Raw genomic sequence first — 20,062 nt, forward strand, 5'->3', positions numbered from 1 at the left:
TCGTGCCTGCACTGGCCATAGCTACCTTGCATTCTGGATGAGGGTCAGAGAAACTGAATAGATTTATTCATTCAGTGAGCAGTGAGTGACAGCAACCTTACCCACACCAGCTCCTTTTCAGCTTTTCGATGACATGAACTATTATTGTTGTGAATAGGTTGGCTAAGAAAGGGACGCCAAGAGAGTCAAGGCTTTTTCTGCTGTCCACACTCAGATGCTTTCTCCTACTGTCCTGTACTCATTCTGTAAACATTTTTTCAAGTGCCTTCTGTGTGCCAGGGACTGTACTATCATGACCTGGAACTTAATGAATTATCTCGTATGGCATGCATACAAAGAAACCTTAAGAAGGGGAGGATCTTTGGAGTCCTTTGTGTTTCTTCTTGCTGATCTTGTGGTGCCTTCACACCAGGGAAAGGAAGCAGCAATCAACCCGAATCAGTTTAGTTTGGTAATTGCACTTTTTGAAAATGTTTGGAGAAGGAAATTGAAACTGGAGAAATAGGTGGTTTGGGGATTACTGTTGGAGTTTTCTTATTCCTACTCACCCAGGGACTCTATCCCAATTACCACTGATACTGGTTCCTTTTTATGTTTAACTGTTTTGTCAGTAAGTCAGTGACACATGCTGAGAATAGCAACCAGTACCATTTCATGATGTAACTGCCAGACCACATGTGCCCCACTGGCTCTGTTATGATTGTCGTTAAGACGCTTTACATCACATGCCAGCCATAGGCTTGGTGTTTTACCTCACACCTATAGAGGGCCCACCCCAAGAAGCAAACCTTTGCTAGAAGCCCAGGATGGGACAGGAAGTGGTGGAGAAGAAGGGACAGAAGCCATTCCTCAGTAAGATGTCATCTTTGCTTGAATCAATAAATGTCTTTGTTATTTTTAATAGGGCAGAACTTTTTTTAGGTAAAACCATTTTTTTTCCTGTTAAATTCTGCTTTTTAAAATATTTAGAGTGGAGCATAACAGGAACAGACTAATAACTCTGTTCATTGTTTTTCTGGTCTTTGAGGACAAATGACTTGTAATGAGTGGGGCACAGTGGACCATGCCTGTAATCTCAGTGACCTGGGAGGCTGAGGCAGGGGGATTACAAATTTGAGGTCAGCCTTAGCAACTTGTTGAGGCCCTAAACAACTTAGCAAGACCTTGTCTCAAAATAAAAATTAAAAAGGGCTGTGGCTGTGGCTCAGTGGTAGAGTGCCCCTGGATTCAATCACCAGTACCAGAAAAAAAAAAAAAAAAAAAAAAAAATATATATATATATATATATATATATATATATAACATTTTTCTACTATCTATTCCTTTTCCTTCACCCCAAAGAAAATTCTGTTCTGCCCCTTTGTAGTCAAGATCCCTAGTCCCAGGCCATTAGGATCTGCTTTTTTTTTTTTTTTTTTAAAAATACTTTTTAGTTGTTGATGAACCTTTATTTTATTTATTTGTATGTGGTGCTGAGAATCAAACACAGTGCCTCATGCATGCTAGGCAGGCGCTCTACCACTGAGCCACAATCCCAGCCCCTGGATCTTCTTTTTGTCACTATAGATTATTTTATCCCTTTTGAAATTTCATGAACTCTTTTGTGTCTGGCTTCTTTTGGCATAGCTAAATGTTTTGGGGAGTCAACAATCAGGTTGTTGCGTGTATCAGTAGTTTGTTCCTTTTCAATGCTGAGTATATTTCATTGTGTGGACATATCTCAATTTGTTTATGTATTCACATGTTGAATATTTGAGTTGTTTCCTTTGAATCTTAGGGAGTTAAGTAGTTGTGAACTTCTGCAAACATGTCTTTTGGTGGACATATGTTCTTACTTTCTTGAGTAAATACCTAGGAATGTAATTTCTGGGTTGTATAATTCAGTGTATGCATAAATTTATAAGAAACTGCCACCTAAGTTTTCCAAAGTAAATGTGCCTATGTTGATACAGATTTATTTTAATACCGATCTGTCCTTTCCAGTATTTTTGCTTGGGTAGTTTATACTAATTCTGAAAAGTCACCTCAGATATGACCTGCCCTAGGAAACTGTTTTTGATCCTTCTCATCTTTCCTTTCCTTGAGGTGGATTAGGGAGGCTCCTTCTCCCTGCTCAGATAGCACTATGGGCCTTGGGTGTACACGTTCCCATCTTTCCCATTAGATTATGTGTTCCTTGAAGATGGAGAATGTGTTATTATTTCTGTATCCCTAGAACCTTCTATGGTACTTACCATCTAGCAAGGTGCTTAAATAAATGCTTGTGAGTGGATGACCAAATTGGACATCATTTGGCTTTATAAGGGAGCTTATAGGTGAGTTAAAATAGGCATGCAAATGACTAATTAAAGTAGAAATTGACTGGAAAAACAAAGTCTATGGGTGTTCACAGAGAGAGATGGCTTTTAGTAGAGAGGATCTGGGAAGGTTAATAAAGGTGGGATTTCAACTGAGCCCCAGAAGATAAATTTAGGCATGCAGAGACCTTATTATTCATTGGTTCCAAAGGGATTTGACTTGATCTTCTGTCCCAAAAGATTGAGAAGGCTGGATAATGAAGGTTGTCTTTGGGAAGGTCACAGGGATTCATCTGTTTTTTTAATGCTTTGCTATTCCTGGCCTACAGCTGGCATTAAGAGATATTGAAAATGTGTTCTATTTGGCAGTAGAAGAATAGGAATATGTCTGCCTCTCTGTCATGCATTTCTCCAAATTCTGAAGTTTTCTAGACTGGAGGAAAGGCTTCTCTACCGTCTTTGTTTGTTACCTGAGGATATGGTAACAGTCAACAGAAATCACACGATTCTCCAGGCCCTGCCTAACAATGCTGAGTTTGCTCTTGTTGCTGGTCTCTGGTCCTGCCACCTGGCCATACTATTCATCAAGTGTTTGTTCATTTTCTCCAATAGCACGTGTTTGTAGAACATTAAAACCAATCTTTCAAAGTAATCAAATGGTAGGCCCTCATTTTACAGCTGAGAATGTCCTTGAAACTCAGAGAACTTCCTGATTGACAATAGTAATGATAACAGTTGCCATTTATGGAGCACTTACTAGGGGTCATATATTTGCCTGCATTAGCTACACCTTGCAGAATGTAGATATCCCCATTTGACAAATGAGAGAACCGAGGCAAAGTGTCAGAAAGTACAGGCAGAGCCAGGATTCAAAGCCAGTCTTTTTCACAACAGCATCCTATCAAGTCCAGGCAATACTCCAGGTTTGTAGAATCGCTGACCACAGAGAACAAGGGATTTGGGCCAAAGGTGTCAAGTTGATGAGAGGATGTCGGCACTCAGTTGAGAACAGAGTTCTCTGCTTCCTAGAGGGCTCTGGGTCTGTTTGTTTGAACCACGCATAATGCTGTCTTGAAATAAGACATCCAGAGAGGGAACTAGTCAACCAGCATTTGCTTTGGTTCTAATTATCTGTATGATAAAGTAGGGCTTACGTTTTAGTTTTTAATTATACAAGTAATACTCAAAAACATTTGCATGGTGAAAGAGTTGCATGCTGCAGAGGGACAGAGAACAAAGTCAGAGCCCCCTTTCTTTGTCTTCCCAATCCCTCTTCTCTGGCATCAACCCACCTTAGGTAGGAACTATTTTACAGTTAGATATCGATTCAATTTTTTTCTATAATTTTATATACACACATATACATAGTTTTAGAGGGTCAAGAAATCTTACCATTCTTTACATAATTTTCTGCAATTAGAATATTTGCATGTCATTAAGATTTTCCATCAGTACAACTTGCACTGTTTTAAGTGTAGCATATATATTTTCATGGTACAGATGTACCATTAGTGATGGTTTTCCAGTATTTCTCTATTATAAGTACTGTGGCAATTAACACCTATGCCTGTAATACTTAATATCTTTACAGTTGTGTTGTAAAGTTATGGTATAATACAGTTGATATATTTATAATTATGCCAATTACAATATGGCATAATTACATTTATGGTGTAAAATCTTTACAGAGAGGCTGGTCAATTTCTACTCAAACCTGGCTGAGAAGATTGGAAAAAGTTTAAAGCATTCCTTCTGGTCTTTATTATTGATGACCACACCCTCTGAAAAGTATGAATTTAGCATTATAATTGCTCTGTAGGTAAAAGGTTAGTAAGCACTTAATATGTACTAGGTACTTTCTTATGAATTCTCTCATTTAAATCTTATAACCGTCTTGTGCAAAATGTGCTACTTTTCATTTATCTGAAACTAAGACTCAGGAAGATTGTGAGCTGTATAAGTGACACAGCTTCTAAGAAGCCACCTCAAGATTAGAACCCACATCTTCTTATTATCAATTCACTGTTTCTGTCCCCATTGCTTTGAAGCTGACCCATTCTCTTAAGTACTTTAAGGAAAAAGATTATGGGAGGTAAATATCTTTGAAATAATGGGTCTATGGCCATGCCACCCTGAACTTGAAATAATGGAATCATAGCATGAGCAGAGAAATGAGAAGTGAGTATCCTCAGATCTGGGGAGGGTGGTGCTGGTGAAACCACTAGCCCTGCCATCAGGCACAGAGATGTGATCTTTGTCTTCAGGAGGCCGTGATAGTGGCTGCTCTGAGAGACCTTGTTGTCCGACGGGAACATCCTGCTATTATAAGCTGTGGATTTAGTGTCAGGCTAAGCAATAAATCACCATCAGGAATGACTGACTGTGTGTTTGGAGGCTGCCCACTCCTGGAGGCCTCTCCCAGCAGGAGAATGACTCTCAGCAGAGGAATTGTCTCAACTTCCTTTGAGTTTTAATTTCTATGTGGGTCAAAGTGTCATTTTGGCCTTGGGATGACTTAGCTCTCTGAAGAAGTGGCACTTTACCAGGGACAGTGGACTGGGACGAGTTCAGGGTTTAAGAATTCTTTCTGGACCCTGTGGTTGTAGGTCCCAGAAGGAGGTATGAGCAGCCTTTTGGAATCAGTTCTACTCCATGGCAAGACACTTGTGTTCATGGATCACAGGAGGATCCTGTTGGCAGTAAAAACATATCTCAAATTAAGAAATAGTCATCAGATGTATTTGAAGAAGAGAGCTAAGAATATTTGGGGGGAGCTGGTTTCAGTGGCACATGCCTGTAATCCTAGTGACTTGGGAGACTGAGGCAGGAGGATGGCAAGTTCAAGGTCAGCTTCAGAAACTCAGTAAGGCCCTAAGCAATTCAGTGATCCTTTACTCAAAATAAAAAATAAAAAGGACTGGGGATGTAGCTCAGTGGTAAGACAACCCCTGGGTTCAATCCCCAGTCCCCCCCAAAAAAATTGTGGGAGAAAACCCCAAGAACAACAAAATACCCCAAACCCATAATAGGGTAAATGACGTTCTTCAAATGATTATATCAACATTTTTAACAGTTGTGTGCTTAAGTGTGTGGTGATGTAGAGAATGTATAAAAGTCAAAAGCACAAATGTAGTCAATGTTTACATTAAGCCTCCCACCTCTAAAACACACACAGACGGTCCCATTTTTGTATGTATAATTCCATCTCTGAATACTCCCTTGATTCCATTTCCCCCCCTTTTCCCCAAACACTTATTTTGGTTGCCTCTGTAAAGACACACAATATATATTAGCCTCCCTTAGAACTCCAGGAAACATATTGAATTGAATCACACCTCTCTGAGCAGTGTATAAAGTATAACACATTGAAACCCCAGGGACCAGGGACGGCAGGTCCATGGGGAATCCTAAACCGCTGGTTTCCAGCCACAACTGCGCTGGAATGAAAATAGAAAACAATGAGGCATGTGCAGAGTCAGCTTTTCTTTGTGCCTTAGCTCAGCTTTCCTGCTGTCCAAAACTTCCTTAAAAAAAAAAGAAAGAAAGAAACAAAAAGAAAAGAAAGACTTGGGGCAAAGGGGAAATGATCCAGTTTAAAAAATGTTTAATGGTAAAGAGTAAAAATATAAAATAGCAACTAGGGCTATGGGAACATATACAGTCACAACTGAGAGCTGGGCCCAGTGATGCATGCCTCTAATCACAGTGACTAGGGAGGCTGAGGCAGGAGGATCGCCAGTTTGAGGCCAGCATCAGCAACTGAGCGAGACCTTCAGCAACCTAGTGAGACACCGTCTCAAAACAAAAAATAAGAGACTGGGGATATAGCTCAGTTGGTAGAGTGCTTGCCTCTCATGCACAAGGCCCTGGGTTCGATCCCCAGCACCGCCAAAAAAAAAAAAAAAAAAAAAGCAAAAACAAACAAAAAATATAAAAGGGCTGGGGATGTGGCTTAGTTGTTAAGCTCCCCTGGGTTAAATTCCTGGTACGAAAAATAAATTAATTAATTAAATAAAAAAAAAATCATACCCTAGTCAATAGTGAGAAATTTCACTGCTCTTTCCTTGTTGTGAGGACATGTGTGCACATAGGCACAAGGTGCAGTTCACCAGACACATAAACCCAAACACACCTGTGGATTTTCCTTGCAGATCCTGTAAGTTGTGCTGTTATGATCATTGTGAAATGTGGATTTGATTTTTGCTTCTGTTGCTCACTTACTACAGAACCTTGAAAATATGAATGTATTCATTACTCAAATAATTCCATTTAGCACATATGTATTGAATCCTTATTAAGTAGAAGGCCCAGGTGCTATGGAGAATTCATAAGAAAACACTTTTCCTTAGATGCTGGGGAGTCATGACAGGGCTCAGTTTTGCAGCCATGGTATGTTCCTGTTGGAGAAGCAACCTGCTGTAGGAATGCAGAGAGGGCAAGGTTCTCTCTAACAGAAGACAGAGGCACGGAGGAGGCTGTGAGAACCACTGAGGTGGGCTGCAAAAGCTGGGTGAGATTCCAGCATGTTAGAGAAGGTGAGTGAAGGTCAGGAGCCTATAGATGGAGCTGTGGAAGCATGAGGCCTTGCTGGATGGCCAGGTGGGCCCTTTTGTGCTAGCCACTGACCAGCTAGCTAAACTGTCCCTTAATTTCTCCAGGCCTCATCTGCAAAAAAAGACAGTTGAGATTTCTTTCTGCTTCAGTATGCCAAAGGAAGAAAGAGAATTCCACGTTTGCAATATAGGCATGCAAATTGCCACTAGTCATATGCCTTACTGGTTAGAAATAATTAAATTTTTAGCTCTTCATGAGAAGATTTCAAAAAGCTATGCCTTTCCCCCCTTTCCCCCGCTTTCTTAGAATCTTTCCTTTCCTTTTAAGCACCATTATCACAAGGAAAGTGATTGCTACAGGAAGAATTTGTGGAAACTTATTTGGTAAAACAGATAAAAGGAAAAACCGAGTCAAGCCTTTTTTTTTTTTTTTTTTTTGTGATTAGTGCTGGAATCCAAATTTACATACCATAGTTTAAATATAAAGCTTTATTAGGGACAGTTATTATTTTAAACAGCTGTGTATGCATCTGTAAAAAGAAAAAAAGCCAAGACAGGGGGAGATGTGAACATCAAGTACATTCACATTTTTTCCTTGTTATCAGTAGCATCCTTCAGAAAGCACTGATTAAAAAGGAAGGCTGTTCCCAGTTTTTGGTTTACTTGCCTCATGGCACACCAAGTCAAGGCTGAGCTTGGGGCCTCATTCCAGAGAGCACAAACTTCCTTTCTGGTTGGAAATAATCCATATTTTGTTTGACCTTCAGAATACTCATGGCCTTACTGGAATACACGGGCCAACATTTGTCCTGGCAAGGCCAGGGCAGTTTAAGATTGGTGTCCACAGGGACTGCTTTATAGAGCATTTAAAAGCAGTGGGAGGAAGGTGACTGTAGTAATGCAGACATTTGCATCCTTTCCAGCTTAAAAACCAAGGGAGATTTAAGATAGGCAGTACTTGAAAACAAACAAGTCACAAACACTTCTCTAAATTCTTATTTGTCTGAATCCTTGAGGTCTTTGTCAAGGCCAGAGTGTTTTTTTTTGTTTGTTTGTTTTTGTTTTTGACACTGAACTTGATATGAGGAGGATATTACATTTCATTTATTACACTGAGCTAATATCTACAATTTTTCGCTAAAGATTGTCAAATATAGACCTTGTAAAACTCAGTTTCCATGGCTTTTGAACAATATGTTCTTTCCGATGCTTTGTAAAAACATTGTTAGATGGCTAAGGATGTCTTCTAATGCTCACTGTAGATAGGTCTCATGGTTGCTTTTTTTGATCAGGCTGGAGGTGAGGCCAAAGCCTGCCATAGAGATAAAAGTTTTGGTTCCTTAGGCAGGGAGTGTAGCTCAGTGTAGGGTGCTTGCCTTCATGTGAGGGACCTGGGTTCCATCCCTAGCACCAAGAAAAAGGAAAAAAAAAATGTTATTCTTAAAGTAAATATATAACTCAAGACAAATATACTAAATTTGTGAATTCTTAGGTAGGCCAATAATTTGATTATGTCAGATATATAATTAGGCAGATGATAAATGGTAAGGTACATAGGGACTAGATGAACTCATATATGAAGACATTGTGGTGTTTTCTTTAATCAGAATATCTATTATATGGGAATCATTGAAAATAATCATCTTAATGTAGTCAAAATCCTGTATTAATTTAGGGGGAAAAGTAAGTACTTTATAGCCTGATTATCTAAAAGGAATATAGAAGAATATGTATCATTAAGTTTCTTCATGCTTTACTTTGCTTTCAAAACATTTTGCTCCTATTGGATAAAGTTACAATCGAATGTTGGCTCTTACTGAGTGAGCCTAATGTTTCAGATGAGCCCAATGAATGGGAACCACAGTGTGTAGTGATATCCAAAATGTAGCCCCACAAAGATGAAAGGGAGCCTCCAACTGAAACAGAAGAGATGCTTGACTTCAGTGAATACTTGCTACTTTAGGAAGATTCAGGAGCCATTTTGATTCATAGTTATAAAAGAGAAGTCTCCGATTAAAAGAGAATAGATATTAAAACAAATGTGTTATATGCAGTGTCTCTTCTGTCCAGCTTCCTATGTAATTGCCCACTGCCGTTGAAAAAGTGGGAGTGGTAAGTGAAGTGCAAGAGTTTGGGGAAAATAATTGAGAAAAAATGAGTAGAAAGGAAGAAAAATGCATGTTTTGATAATCTTTGTCAAATGTTTTCTCAAAGACCGGCCTCAGATTTAAAGTATTATCCAGATGTAGTCTTTGGCTTCTGGTAGTTTTCTGATAGGAATTCAGCCTTGAGTTGAACTTGGAGATAGGTTATTTTCTTTTCTCTTTAATTACAAAGTGACCGATCTGTTGTAGTTTGTTGATCTATTTTCTCCTCTTACCCTTCTTCTGTTGTTTCTCCATGAGCTGCTATTTATTCTGGAATGCTGGGCATCCACTTTTAAAATTTGGAGTTTGTGTGCTTCTGTCTTAACCAGGAATGGAGAAAATCTGACCTGATATTTCAGTTTACAAGCTTAAGTAGACTCAGAGGAGTTAGAACAGGTATGTCTTCAAAATTCCAACTTTTAAAGCCCTTTTTCATTAGGTAATGAACACCCACGCTGGCTCTTGTGAGTGCACACCGGGGAGGCGTCTCCACTCCCACCTTGGTTGACTTTCTTCCTCACAGTGCTTACTCTGATCACAGCCAGTTTTTTTCCTTGTTCATCAGTTTTAGAACACAACCCATTAAAGTCCAGATTTTTTTTTGTTGGGCAAATCTAGTATATTAATTTCTTATATAGGTATCTCACTTTCAAGTTTATCTAATTTTTTTTTGTAATAATCTATTACTTTAGTTCATTTTGGCAAGGCAGGAAATATTAGTCCCAGGTGAAGCACAGGTAAAGGAAACTAAGAGAGGTGACCCCATCAATCAGCTTGTTAGCATCAGAGCTGAGACTAGAGCCCAGACCTTCTAACTACAAGTTTGTCCTTTCTTTATTCCAATGATTCTTCTTGTATGATGTGGGCTTCTCTTTTGAAGGGTGTGCATAGGATGAATGGGAGATAGGAGTCTTTTTCTATTAATCAGTTGTATGTTTATTGGTAATATCTTTACATTTATATAGAACTTCCTGATTTAGCTAAAATCTTTCAAGTATATGAAAGACATCTCTGGGTATTAGCTAGGACAGGTATTATTATTATCGTCATCATTATTATGGTGACAGGGATTGAACCCAGGACCTCACACATGCTAGGCAAGTGCTCTACCACTGAGCCACATCCTGAATGCCTATCCCTGTTTTAAAGATGAGAAAACTGGGCCTTGTGGAAACTTCTGTTATTTGTGAACTGGAGTTGTAGCCCAGACTGAGTTGTACTAAGACTAAAGTCAAAGAGAATTAAATGTGAACTTTTCCTTTGTGTAACATAGGTACTATTTGCTGTGTTAGGTGCTGTATGTTCAAAAAGACCTGTTATTTATACTTTTGGCACTGGAAATCAAACTGGGGTCTTGCACATGCTAAGCACCTGCTCTGCCACTGAGCTGTATCCCCAACCCCATGGTGTGTGTGTGTGTGTGTGTGTGTGTGTGTGTGTGTGTGCTTAGGGATTGAACCTGGGACCTTATGCATGCTAAGAACCCACTGTACCACTGAGATATACCTTTGCCCCCCCACCAATGCCTGTTTTTAAATTGCTCATGGTAGATAGAGGTTCTTGCAGTTTGGGGGGTGCTGGAAGTTAGCTTTGTTTAAGAAAATTAAACTTGCAGGACTATGTTGTAGAATTGCAGCCAGATATATATTTACTTTTGTGAGTGCCTGTTTTATTTGCTGGTTTATTCATTCCTATGCATTTAGATAGAAAAATAAATATAGTTCTGTTTGGGCTCCCTGAAATAGTTTTTATATTTTCTGGAATTTCCTCACTTATTGTCTTTAATATTCCAAAGTTTTATTATGACTCATTTTGGCCATACGATAATAGAAGTAGGTGTAGGCCTGTTTGAAGACATTCATTAAGTAATTTGGGAAAGTGTATTTTTGAAAGCTTGAGATATTAATTTTTCTCTTAGTGTTGAGATTTGTTTCATAGTGTCAGTTGTGCATGTTCTTGTATGTTTTGGATGAGAGAGAGTAAAAGTTAGGAGTTGAAAGAGCATAGTTTATTTTTTTTTCTCTGCTCAAATATGTAGTTTTGCTATAAACTACTGAAAGTTTCCTGTGGTTGTTTGATAAAAGTGCACTTCCATTCATTGTGTCCATGCAACTTCCTATACTTACTACATTTAAGAAAGGTTGAAATCTAGGATAAATTTTGACTTTATCTTTGGGGGTAAAGAAACTCTTATTTTAGAAAAGAGCTTAAAAAAATGGACCTTCTTGAGCCTGTTTATATGTATATCTACCCTCAATATTTGTGTATATTCCCCCCCTTTTTAAAAAATATCTTGGTTTGCAAAGGGTGTAGTGGGACTCCTATTTCTAATATGTGAAGGCTTGGAGATTCTATATTGTGATTTTTTTTTTAATTTTAGAAGAAAGCTTTTGATTTTAGAAATGGTATTGTTATACCAGAGAGGGACTTTTTTTATGTGGCCCCATTGTGCATTTTCCTTGTGAATTGACACTTTTCAGTCTGTGGTTTGCCCTGGACTACGTGGTACATGATGGATGATTTATACAGACCTGGATAGGGACCCTGGAGGGGGTATGTTCTCCATGATGGTGCCCACTGGCACTGACTGGAGAGTGAAGGCAGGAAGGAGTAGTGAATACAATTTCCACTGAGGAACTACAGCAGAAGAATCTGCATTATTGGAATGTGCATGTTAGCTATCTTTTCATCCTGAACAACAACAACAACAACAAAAACAAAAACGAGGAGAGGGCACCAAAAAATGATGGGGTAGGGAAACCATGAGAACTCTGTCAAATCTAAGTATGCATCTGGTTTTTTTCTCTTAGAATTTCTGAAATGCTTGAAGTCTCAGAAGCAATAACAATAGGAGAGTAGAACTAACTTTAAGCTGTTTGAGTGTGATCTAAGTTTCTAGTAGTTTACCTTTAGTGCATAAGCTTCATTTTCTTTGATGGCTTGCTGTTCAAATTGGATTGGTATGGACAGGGTTCCTAATATTGTCTCATATTATTATTATTATATGTGTCAGTTTATAGCAGGTTCTTGTATCGTGAAGGAAGCCAAAATGTTTTAGCGAGTTACAAGGAAAAGAGATGTCAAAAACCCATATAGGTTACTCTGCAAATAGAATGGGGAGCCACCTTATGGCCCTCCTCCAAAGCTGGCTGGCTTAAAGTGGAATGTGAACCAGTGTAAAAGAAGGTCAGTGATGAGCTTGATGTAGACGTAGGCTTTCAGATAGGATTAGAAAAAATCCCTAGAAATATAGAAAGTGTCAGCAGAACTATAAAGTATAGAAATTTGGGAGCATTTGGTGGAAATAAAAACTGAAACTTCACAGCAATTTTTAATCACTGTAATTCATTTTTATAATGAGAACTCAAAATATTCAAGAAAAAGTACAGTAGGTGATACTCAGGATGCTCAAAATATTTAAGGTAGCGAGGAAGTAATTAAGCATATAGTAAAATTTAAATATATTTTCCTTAAAAAAGACTAAAGCTTCCTGAAGGGAATAAAGCCTTAGTTGTTTGGAAAATTTGCTTATTTGGAATATCTCATTACCAGTCAGTATTGAATAAATGAGGCATTTATTGTGTGGTGGGAAGGTGGGAAGAAGGGAGTATAATATGAATTACTGAGTTAAGGTATTAATTATTACTTTAAATAATAGATGTAGCATTAGTATATTTTTCCTGTGAAAATCTTGAAACAAAGACCTTTTTTGTTGTAGGAATTGGCTTGCAAAGCATTTCATTTTCAGATTGACCATTTGAAAGTATTAGAGCTTGTCTCCATGTGAGAGAAGGTGAATTCCCTCTGGCAGAGTGGTTTCCGCAGGTTCACTTGAGAGGGAAGGATAGGAGCTAGTTGATTCATAGTGGAAAAACACTGAAGAGAAGTTTCCCCGCAAAATAACACACACAAATTTTAGAAAAACAGAAATTGCTTTGACTCAATGTGACAAACTTAAAAAAAAAAAAAAACCAGCTTTAAACAGCTTTCGCTTTGAAACATCATATGACACTTCTGTTTTGAAAGGTTGCTTTGTCAGATACAGATGTGTGTTTTATAGTCTGTTTCTCTGTGTGGTTTTGTCATGAGCATGCTCAGTAGATGCTTTGTGGTACAGGTACCTCATTTATCCCAGTTCTAAATTTTGAGGGAGATTTTTTACTATACAATAAGATAGTAATTTATGTACAATGACCTCTGGAGTCACCAATTCTTACATTATTATAGGTCTCTTAAATTAAAACCTAGGAAAAGAATTTTCTTGTCCAAAGAGCTGACTTGTTTCCTTTTTATGAGCTCTGTGTAAGCATCATGTTTTCACTTTATCTTGGCTGCTAGGAAGCTTAGAGCTGAGTTTGATAACTCAAGTGAAATAGTCTTCTTTAGCCAGGTTCTTGATAAGATTTCTCTTTTGCCATAGTGACTTTTAATTAATTGGCAGCTGAAGTATGTTTTATGGGTCCATTTTTTGTTATAAGTCCCTCCAATTTCCTTTCTAGAAATAATTGACTATATAAATAATAAAGGAATGTATAACATGACAGTTTGGTTGGATCAAGAATTTTCTAGGAAAAGCATCCATTAAAACTGGGATGCTTTTCTCTTCGTACATTGATTTTTGCATCTCTAGGACCAGAAGCCATGTCAGAACTTGTCTAAAAACGAGGAAGGATTTGGAAGAGGCCTTTCTGCTAACTGATTTGTAGAGTTCTCTTAAACTCTCTGGGTGACAGGGCATTGAACTACCTAGTAGCCAAGGTTCCATTAAGTTCTACTATTCTGTGTTCCTAATGCACAAGGAGGCTGAGGTGTATTAAAAGGTGTTTTTTTCCAGAACATATCCTATAGTTAGATATATGGCAATAATTCTTATAATAGAAAGAAAGCAATCCTAAGAATCATCCTTTTGATATCCCCGTTGTGTAGAGAAGAAACATGAAAAGAAATGGAATGCTTGGGTAACTGGAAGAGGCTACAATGCTGAAATTTAAACTTGGGAGACTATTCCACAGTCTATAGAGAATTAGCAGTTTGGGTCTTTGGTTGTTTGGCCGATGAATTAATCACTCAACAATCATTTGTGAACACTTCCTGTATGCCATGTATGATACCAAACACTAGGTTGGAAGATGAGCAGAAGAAACCAGGTCCTTGCCCTCATGGAGTTTCCAGCCCAAAGAAAAGAAATAACAGATTTGTGAAAGCTGATATTTTCTATAAAGGAAAAGTACAATAAATGTAACAGGCTTGACGGGGTTTCTGAATTTAATTAGATACACAAATATGATGCTGAACTGGGCCTGCTTAGCTAGGCACAATCCTCCCGTCTTTCTCAGGCCCACTGTTGCTCAGTCTGCACTGAGTAATTCCATGGAACCACTTGATTGGCCCACAGCTGTCATAAACTCTGGAAATTCCAGCTCCATTGCTTCTCCAGAGCCTTTCAGGTTCACTGTGAAAGGAACAAGAATGCACTTGTGCCCAGGTGGTCACAAAGCTCCCTATAAACCATTAGCTCTCACTTTTCCTTGTAGCAGAAGCACCTGAGCAGCCAGCTAGTTTGTCTAAAGAGGAAGGAATATGCTTTAGTCTTGTAATGTGGTTTGACATATACATTAAGCTGGGTAATTTGGCATTCATGTTAAGCATTTCCTTCATTCCTTGAAAACCAATTGTTGACTGCCCTGATTATACATAAAATCCGTAAAGTAAATGTGTTTCAGTTCATGGCTCCGTTTGTACACGTGGCTATAATTAGAAATATTTTGTGTGGCCAAACCAATGTTTGTAGATTTTCCTTTTTAAATCTCTTTTCTCTTATCTGTAATCAGGACTAGTGGTTACTGGCTTTGATTCAACTCCCTGGCAGTGTGGTTTCCCCCTCTGTCTTTCCTAACACATTCCCTTACATCTTGTCTTGCTGCTCACCATCCACCCGAGACCCTACACAGCAGTTCTAACAGAATACTCACCAGTCCCTTGCAGTGTGTTCCATTCCTCCATGGTTCTGTGCATATTCTTACCTCTGTTTCTCCTCTCCTTTTCTTACTTGTCAGACACCAGTTTGCTAGAGGTAAAAAGAGAAAATGGGGGAAATAGCTCAGAGGTACAGCATGTGCTCAACCTGTGTGAAGTCTCTCATTCAGTCCCCAGAACCACGGGTCGGGAAAGGAAATTAGTTTAGTGATTATCTTAAGTCAAGGTCTGAGAGATAAAAAGATTTAGTAATATCATCCCTCAGGGTTAAAGAGGAGCTGCTTCATATCCCTTAAAGTCCCACTTTGCCATAAAATACTGCATTATGAGGAATTAAGTTATAATTTTTATTATGTGACAAAGTTAGGTTTAATATTGCAAATCTAAATCAATAAAGCATTTTCCTCTTAATAAAGAAGCAGGCTTTCTTTCACTTATTTTGTATCTGCAAAACGTGGGGTAGGAGAAAAAAAGAATCTATTTTCTTCCATCCTTCACACCTTCCTATTTGTCCTTGGTGTCTAGGTTGAGACCAATAACATCTCATAAATTTTAATTTTCCCATAAATGAATACTGTAGCAAGTGTCCCCATTTGTCTTAGCTTTCTTCAGCTCTTGTTAGAAGAATAGGAACTGGTACACCATTTGATAGATCAAAGCCAACAAGAGAAGGTTGGCCAAGGTGGTGCCAAATTATCCTCTTCCTGGATTGCCAGAACTCCCTACAGGCACAAATCTGGACTGTTTTCACCTTGTTTAGAAAATGGCAGAATGTACTCAGAGAACAGGAATTTTTACTCCTATACTGTAATACTGTGCCTAGTTTTATTTTAAATCTCCCCAGCACAATTCTTAGATATACTCTTTGGGGAGTAATGGCTAGGGAGTAGTATAAGAACATCTTATCTTAGATATTTTATTAAGCATTCTAAAAGCTCACAGAGAAAACATTCTTCAATTGAGAAAATGTTTTCATTCATTTATTTCTCCTCCCCTCAGGGGACTTAATGTCTCTAATAGTACTTGAAATTTGTAAAGCATTTTTATGTATAATGCCTCATTTGATCTACAAGTTGAGCCAGTCATAGAGTAAGAGGGAGGGATTGTAGTGAGATTAAAAAATAAGGTCAGAGCTGGAGGTGTAGTTCAGTGGGAGAGTACTCATGAGGTCCTAGGTTCCATCCTAAATACCACAAAAACAACACAATGACAACAACAAAAACAAGGCCAAACAACCAGTAAGCAGCAGATACAGACTTAAACTTGCTCCAGTATCTACTGGTCCAGTACCCCATGCTTACCTAATGCAAGAGCTCCTTTTTTTAAAAAAAATTTTTTTGATGTGAAAACCAGGGCCTTGCACATGCTAATAAATACATGTTTTACTACTGAGCTCTACTCCTAGCTCCTTAGAGGCTTCTCTTGCTGTGTCTAGTGGTGAAATCTGTGGACATGCCCCCTCTGCTGCCTTGTCTCAGGTCATAAAAAGTACAAAACAACACCCCTTCCTCTCCGAGGTGCACAGACCCCCCTCTGTGGACACTTCTGGGTGGTAGAATGGTATCCTGCTAAGGTGGAAGGGTCAGTGCCCTTTACAGCTTGGTACTTCCCAACACTTGGAGAATTTAGGTTCTTAATGAAGCTCTGCCCTTTGTTTCCTTTCGAACACTTAAAAACATCATTTGAACACAGGAAATTCTTCAACATGGTTGCACCATAATTTCAACACAACATATACAAATATGCACTGGCTTTTAGCCCAACAAATGGGCATTTGATTTCTTGGAAGAGGGCTGGTTTGTCAAGAGGAAGGCTTGAATTTAGATATTTGCCTGGAGGATGAAAGAAACTAGGATAAGATATGCCTAAAAAGCTGAGCTGTAGAAAAATCTGGGCTTCCCCCCACCCCTGAGAAATCCATATTGCAGGATTTAGAGCATTTCTTTTCCTACCAGGGATAAATTCAGCCTCATGTTAAGTTTTATTGTTGAAAACCCCAGGTGGGGGCCATGCGGGAAGGAGTTTAATGGTGGTACATTCCGCAGCTCTATCCCCAAGGGGCTGTAGATCCAAAGGCTTGTAATTTGAGATGGTACAAACATGAGCACATGTGTACAGATCAGGCTCCAAAGCAAAGGGCCTTCCAGGTGTTTTTCCCTTGGAGCTTTGTTTTTGCATCATATCCTGGTGACATTCCTGTCTCCTAAAGCCAGACTGTGCTATTGCCGGAGAAATCATCCTGGGTGCCCTTTCTTACAGATTCTGACATCCCATGGGGGTAGAAGGGATGTTCAGCTTAAGGACAGAATAGATCCTGTAGTGCCCCAGTCCCACAGTCTGTGGGAGTTTGTCCCTCTTTGCAGCTGACAGCATTGTGGAATTCCCTGTGGGACGATAACAGAAACCCTTATGAGCCAATGGTGTTGGTGGAATAAAATCTCTCCACTGCGATGTCTTGGTCCCAGGCTATAATGTTACCCCTTAATTCCCTCTGCATCTTTACCACTTTTATTACAGCTGAACACACGCTCCTCATTAGTACTCTGGGTGATATGGGGAATCAGAGCGATGGAAATTATGTGGAATAGGTACCAGATGTTTGTGTCAACTTGGTATGCATTAGTATTGAGAATGCTTGCAGATCACGTTTATTAAACGTGAAGATTACTTACGATGCCTTCCTCTAAACAATACCCTCCCCTCAATATTTTACTCTGTGTCACAGGAGGTGTAACATTAAGAATTTCTTTGGGGATAGATTAAATTTAAAGTGTGTACAGCAAATGCATCTGTTCCCAAATGCTTTGTCTGCATTCTATCAAGGCTTGGGGCTGGCCCGCAGCCAGCGTGGATGTGGGGGTTCTGTAACCGAGATTGGAATGCTGTGTTGTAGTTAAAGGACATAATGAAAGGGTGAGTCCATTTTCATTTTTTTTTCTTTAAGTAGAACTGGGAATTTAGATGTTGATGTTATAGTCAGATCTTTGAAATGTTTCCCATGTGTCCAGATAATCACGCATTAGTGAAAAAGACAAAGAGGACATTTGGTAAAAATGAGAAAGGAAATTGTGCTTCCTCATCGAGTTTATGAGGTCTTTTAAGTCAACTAAAGGTTACAAGTGTGAACTGAGAAGTTTATTTATCTTATCAGACCTGAATTAATGTTTACGGTTGGCCTGTGAATCTGTTCAAGCATCCCTAAGGTGAAAGACAGGAAAGTTCAAGTCGAAACCAGGTGGTACTCTGTCATGAGAAGAACCCGAACCTAGAATGTGATACATGCAGGTTTGAATTCCCTGATATCACTTACTGGTGCAGTGGGTTCATTGGTAAATTCTTAACCTCTCTGAGCATTAGTGCCCATCACTCTAAAATCTGGGCTTTAACACTGTCTTCATGGTAATGTTTTGTTGAGAGCCACAGCCAAAGTGGCCCCAGCAAAATTCTAGCTGATTGGCTCACTGCGGCCCCAGCAAACTTCCAGCTGATTGGCTCCTCTGCGGTGATGCTCATTGGGCTGTTTCCCCGCCCTTTCAGACCATGGAGCTGCTCACTGGGGGACTCTTTTGGCTCTGCCCATGCAACCCAGCCAATCGGGCTCAAGAGCGGTTGAGAGGCTGGCCTGAGGAGCTGTGGTGGCAGTTGGGCTCTGAGGGAATTCCTGAAGAGCTTGTGTGGTGCAGCCTGTGCGTTCAAAAAATAAAGTTCCTTTCTGCTTAACAAGTGGCTCGTGAATCGTGCCCAGCCAGACTGCGGCAATGTTTCAAGGACTAGAAACAATGTGTGCAGAGGGTACCCATGATACTCCTCCACACCAAGAGTGCACCCCTGGCTCTGTCACACCAGACCTAGTTGCCTCAAGTAGCCTAGCTGCTGAGCAGGCTGATGGGTGGGAAGCTAACTTGGTGCAGGTGTCTGGTTGGCAGTGGCCTTCTCAGGGTGTCTGTCTCCGGCCTGGGCTACCTGGTAGCTTTCTTCCACAGGGTTCACTGGTGTCTGTACTGTCTCCAGGTCAGCCAGGGTTTCAGTCAACAGAAGTCACATCTTGTGGGGGGATGGGATCAGATGTCCGTCCTGGTGGCTGAGAGGGTGTAAAAGCAGGAAGGACAGAGCCTCGCTGCAGGTCAGGAGGGAAGAGGTCAGTTCAGACAGAACACAGTACCCAGGAGGACTGTGAGGAGGTCAGATTTCCCCAGGAGCCAGGGAGCCAAGAAGGATAAACTTGGCTAAGACCATAGAAAAGCCCAATTTCTTTAGGAATAACCCCAAAGAATCCTGGGCAGGGCGTATACTAGATGCCCAGAATAAATAGAAATATCCAGATAGGGAGGTAGCAGTGAGGTCTGTCTCTGAACATGAGCCTGTATGTGCCTTGTGTCAGGAAGCACTTTACTGAAATATGCACCCAGCTCTGTGGCTTGCAACAATTTACTTATAGTAGGAATAATAATAGTTTTTATACTCACTTTTCAGAATTTCCATGAGGCTTCCAATATTAAGTGTCTATAATATGCCTTTCTTTTAGGAGGTAGAGGAGATTGGCCACTGACTGAGCCACACTCCCAGCGCTATTTTGTATTTTATTTAGAGACAGGGTCTCACTGAGTGGCATGTTGCCTTCCTTTTGCTGAGGCTGGCTTTTGAACTCTCTGTCCTCCTGTCTCAGCCTCCCAAGCTGCTAGAATTACAGGTGTATGCCACTGTGCCTGGCCTATAATATAATAATAAAGACAAAGGCCTGAGTGTTAGCAAATACTGTTGCTCTCAGCCGGGATTTGTTTCTTCTTCACTTGGTCCGTTGCTCTTTACTGTGGTGAAACAGTTCTGTCATGTTGATTAGGATCTTCACCAGCGTGCTTTCGTGCTTACTTATCGGTCTCATGACACCAGAATGGATTGGATTACGTAGGGAAGAGCACATTGTGGGGTTCCAGCCTGCAGCCTCTGAGGCTGTCCTGTGGACCTGTTATTCAGCAGCTCCAGAGTGCTCCGGGCACCACATATATGAGTAGCTGACTCACGCAGGGTTGTGAAACACGTTCTTCTGGGCTCTGGTGCCTGGGAGGTGCTGCCCTTGGGCCAAGGAAGT

At 39.9% G+C, this 20,062-nt stretch overlaps 1 protein-coding gene and 1 non-coding gene across 5 annotated transcripts in view; both read left to right on the plus strand.

The window, feature by feature from the left end:
• The window catches only part of Tgfbr3 (transforming growth factor beta receptor 3), a 184,881-nt gene that overhangs the window by 46,429 nt on the left and 118,390 nt on the right, over positions 1 to 20,062 (plus strand). The gene's annotated exons all lie outside the window — the stretch shown is intronic.
• Trnae-cuc (transfer RNA glutamic acid (anticodon CUC)) lies at positions 6,116 to 6,188 on the plus strand. Its single transcript has one exon. It is a non-coding gene; the product is annotated as a tRNA-Glu (tRNA).

Source organism: Callospermophilus lateralis, chromosome 7, assembly GCF_048772815.1.
Source record: "Callospermophilus lateralis isolate mCalLat2 chromosome 7, mCalLat2.hap1, whole genome shotgun sequence".
Classification (NCBI taxonomy): Eukaryota; Metazoa; Chordata; class Mammalia; order Rodentia; family Sciuridae; genus Callospermophilus; species Callospermophilus lateralis.